The sequence below is a fragment of the Elephantulus edwardii genome, unplaced genomic scaffold (assembly GCF_000299155.1).
Source record: "Elephantulus edwardii isolate Elephantulus edwardi_28Jun2011 unplaced genomic scaffold, EleEdw1.0 scaffold00287, whole genome shotgun sequence".
Taxonomy (NCBI): domain Eukaryota; kingdom Metazoa; phylum Chordata; class Mammalia; order Macroscelidea; family Macroscelididae; genus Elephantulus; species Elephantulus edwardii.
Window position 1 is genome coordinate 1,515,847 of NW_006400037.1, and position 3,601 is coordinate 1,519,447.

Below are 3,601 nucleotides of genomic sequence, written 5' to 3' on the forward strand. Positions count from 1 at the left end.
GTTTCTCCACAACCTCTCCAGCATTTGTTGCTTGCTGTTCTGTTAAATTTTGCTATTCTTACTAGGGTGAGGTGATATCTCATAGTTGTTTTAATTTGCATCTCTCCTAGAGCTAGGGAATTTGAAAATTTCTTCATGTGCTTGTTAGCCATCTGAATGTCATCTTCAGTGAAGTGCTTGTTCATATCCTGTGCCCTTTTTACTATTGGATTACTTAACTATCTTTTTGTGGTGCTACATTCTTTTTCATATAGTTCAGCTTCTCAAGTTACTAGAGTAACATATAGATTAAATAGTTTTGGAGAAATAATACAATCCTGATACACACTTCTCTTGATTCTAAAGCATGAAGTATTCCTTTTTCTGTTCTGATAACTGCTTCTTGGTCTAACTCTAAGTTTCATGGGCTCAAAATTAACTATTCTGAGATTCTCATTCTTCTCAAAGTTAGCCATAATTAGATGTAAATCAAAACCACAATGAGATACCATCTCAACCCAGTGGCAGGGGCAAAATGTAACAGGACAGCAAGAAATAAATGTTGGAGAGGATGTGGAAGAGATAGGAACTCTAATAGACTCTTCGTGGGATTGTAAAATGGTACAACCACTCCAGAAGGCAGTTTGACATTTCCTAAAAAACTGAACATAGAAATTCCATATGACCCAGCTATTCCACTGCTAGGACTATATATAACTTGAGAAAATTAGAACTAAGACACAAATAGAGATCTGTACACCACTGTTCATAGTAGCATTCATTAATCACCATCACAAGAACATGGAAACAGCCTATATGTCCAACTGCAATAGAATGGATTAAGAAATTGTGGTACATGATGGAATACTATGCAGCACTCAAGAGCAACAATTTTGAAATTTACTATGTAACTGGGGAGGAACTGGAGAGCATTATGCTCAGTGAACTAACTCAGTCTCAAAAGGACAAATACTGCATAAGATCATTCTTATAGAAATAAATGATTAGTAAAACAAATATGAAGATCCAAGGAGGGAAAGGTGGGAGGAGAGGGATGAGGATGTGTAGGGGAGAAATTAGAGGGTTGCACAGTTTGGTGAGTGGCGAGAGGGGTGAGTAAAGGCAATGGAAAAGATCCAGCCAGAATCTTGAAAGACAAGGGTAATGATGGGCATAGTTCAATGATGATTCATTTTACAAAACATTATAAATTGGAATGATTGTATGAAACACCATGTGAATGAAGGATAGTGTGAAACACAATGTATACAAACTTCATAAGCAAACAATATAATTTTTTTAATTTTTAAAAGTTAGCCATAATTTATGATAATTCATACACTCAAATGCCTTAGCATGTCAATCAAGCACAAATAAACATCTTTCTGATATTATCTGCTTCAGCAAAGATCCATCTGACATCAACAATATCCCTCATGTCACAACTCTTCTGAATTCAGCATGAATTTCTGGCAATTCTCTGTCACTATTCTACTCTAACCATTTTTTAATAATCTTCAGCAAGATTTTGCTTGTCTGATATATTCATATTGATCAATAATTTCCACATTCTATTGGATCATCTTTTCTGGGAATGAGAACATATCTAGATCTCTTCTAATCAGTTGGAGAGGTAACTGTCTTTTACATTTCTTGGCACAGACTAACGACTAAGTCCAGGACCACATCTGCTTGTTAAACATGTCTGGTACTCCATGAATTCCTAGGGCCTTATTTTTCTAGGGCCTTCAGTGAAGCTTCGACTTCTTCCTTCGGTACTATTGATTCCTGTGCATATGCTTCTTTCTGAAATAGTTCAGTGTTGACCAATTCTTTTTGGTACAGTGACTTTGTTTATTTCTTCCCTCTTCTTTTGACGTTTTCTGCATCATTCAAGATTTTGGCCACAGAATCCTCAGTATTGCAATTCAAGGCTTTAATTTGTTTTTCAGTTTTTTTAATCTTGGAAAATGCTAAGTGTGTTCTTTTTTCTCTTCTGATTTTCTAACTCCAGTTCCTTGCACACTTCATTATAATGCTTTGCTTTATCTTCTCAAGATGCCCTTTAAAACCTCTTCAGAGAAGGAGGGGGTGCGCGCCCTTTGGACTGAAGTCATTGTGCTGCCTTCACCACTGCCACCAGCCCAGCTTCGCACTGACAGTGGAAGGAGAATGGAGTGATGACAATCGCAGGGGTCCCCTGCTGGCCCAGGCTTGTCGGCTTCCCAGCATGGGACCGAGCTGAGATGGAGAAAGCTGCTCATGAACTCGGAACAGTGTATCAGCCGGATCATGGGCTTTCACAGGCCCAAGAGCAGCACAGAAGAAGAAAAGCAAAATCAGAACAGCTGGACAGTGATAAACTGAACTCCCTCACCGTTCCTTCACTTTAAAAACTAGTAGTGCTGGGTGATTCAGTCACTACAGGAGTAACCGATCCACCAGGTGGTATGGCCGAAATAAAGGGAATCCAACTGGGAGACAAACTGGACTCTTTCATGAAATCCTCTGAGTGCAGTAATGATGTCAACATTGAGCTCTGGCAGCGAAACAGAGGGGGCTCCCCAGCGGACACTGCCCAGAAGGGTTCTTGGGATGACTTAGAGCAGTATCTCTTCAGATTTGAAGAGGCAATGAAGCTGAGGAAACAGTCCTTAGTGAGAAATTAAATCAAGAGGATGGAAGTTCAACAGAAGAATTCGACTCTCCGAATATTTAGATTGGTATTATGTGCTCTTCTTGCCCTTGGAGTTAGTGCTTTTGTTTGCAAATATTTGTCCATATTTGCTCCGTTTCTTAATTAACAACTTGCGTACTTGGGACTATACAAATATTTCCCCAAGGGTGAAAAGAAGACAAAGACAAGAGTTCTAACTGCTGCACTTCTGTTATGTGGAATTCCTGCCAAAGTGATAAATCAATCAATGGATACCTATAGCAAAATGGGCAAAGTCTTCACAAACCTGTGTGTCTATTTTTCATGTTTATCTTTTGTCATGAACTGATTGATTATTGGGGATCTGAAGTACCGTGAAGCCTACAGAACTCAGAAAGAGAAACTTCAAACCATTTCATAATCTATAGCCCCTCAGAACTATACTGCATTGTCTACAAAGGAGACAAACAAGCTATACCTTTATATTTTACTTTGAAGTAAAATTCTTTTACTTTATAGGAATTGTAAAATAATTTGATTAGGAATGGAATGATGAGTTCCTGGTTTTAAAGGGTTGAGTTTGTGATAGCACTAATGTGAAGAATAGAGAACTGATGTAACTGATTGGTTTTTCTTTTTACTCATAATCCCTACTCATTACCTTTTCCAAACATCCTCAGACTTGTAATTCCTCTTTTGGGAGCTAAGCTCATGCTTTTTAGGAGAACAGATAAACATAGTCTCAGCTTGTCCTAAGAACTGCTGCTTGTATTTGTGTCATTCTGTCCTGAGAAATGGAGCAACCTTAAAAATAAAGAAATGGAATTGTCTTGTGTTAAGTCTATACATTTTAACTCAGAAGGCCTTAATAAAGTATCTTTTCTTGTTGAGTTTTCTAATTTTTACTCCACACAAATACTGTTTAATGGAAGAAATGGCTAAGACTCATACTTTTGATATTAGGAG

General features: G+C 37.9%; 1 pseudogene; it reads left to right on the forward strand.

The window, feature by feature from the left end:
- The first annotated feature begins 2,037 nt into the window (after positions 1 to 2,037).
- Positions 2,038 to 3,013, forward strand: LOC102862928 (annotated as a pseudogene).
- The last annotated feature ends 588 nt before the right edge of the window (positions 3,014 to 3,601 follow it).